Source organism: Silene latifolia, chromosome 5 (assembly GCF_048544455.1).
Source record: "Silene latifolia isolate original U9 population chromosome 5, ASM4854445v1, whole genome shotgun sequence".
NCBI lineage: Eukaryota > Viridiplantae > Streptophyta > Magnoliopsida > Caryophyllales > Caryophyllaceae > Silene > Silene latifolia.
Window position 1 is genome coordinate 46778285 of NC_133530.1, and position 831 is coordinate 46779115.

At 40.3% G+C, this 831-nt stretch overlaps 1 non-coding gene across 1 annotated transcript; it reads left to right on the forward strand.

The window, feature by feature from the left end:
- Positions 1 to 385: 385 nt before the first annotated feature.
- Positions 386 to 492, forward strand: LOC141658011 (small nucleolar RNA R71). The gene has a single exon (XR_012548922.1). It is a non-coding gene; the product is annotated as a small nucleolar RNA R71 (small nucleolar RNA).
- The last annotated feature ends 339 nt before the right edge of the window (positions 493 to 831 follow it).

The following is an 831-nucleotide window of genomic DNA, read 5'->3' on the forward strand; positions in this document are numbered from 1 at the left end:
ATTCACTTTAGTCATGTCCCAAAGTTCCACAATTCTCACATATCTCATTGATGAAGATGCTACCATGGCATTAACATGATGCTTTGGTGATTTTGAGGCTTCTTCAAGTTTAGCCATAGCCTTCTCAAACTTTAAGTTGATGGTATCAATATGAGCACTAAGTTGAGCACCCAATTGAGTAATAGAGTCCACTTCATTCTTTCCTCCTCTAGTAGCCTTGCGAGGTCTACTATAATGTGAATTATGGACCGCCTTTTCCTCAATCTTGTTCCAAGTTTGATTATCGTCAACTTCGGTGAACATACCATTTGATCCCATATTGAGAATGTTTCTTGAGTCTTCATAAAGACCATTCCAAAATTGTTGTACCAAGAACCACTCGCTAAGTCCATGATGAGGACATGAACGACAAATTCCTTTGAATCGCTCCCAAGCTTCATACAAAGATTCTTCATCCCTTTGCTTAAAACCCGTAATTTGAGCTCTTAGCATGTTAGTCTTTTCCGAAGGGTAGAATTTTTTGTAGAAAGCTAGAGCCAACTTCTTCCAAGAGTCAATTCCAAGAGTAACCTTATCAAGGCTCTTCAACCATTGTTTTGCGGTGCCAATTAGAGAAAAAGGAAATAAGACCCATCAAATTTGGTCTTGAGTCACACCGGTTTGTGAAATCGCATCACAATAGTCACAAAAAGTCTCCATGTGAGAGTGAGGGTCTTCACTAGGCATCCCCCCAAATTGGCTTCTTTCGACTAATTGGATAAATGCGGATTTGGCAATGAAATTTCCGGTTAAGTGTTGTGGCGTGGGAGTTCCATTGGGTAGGTTCTCCTC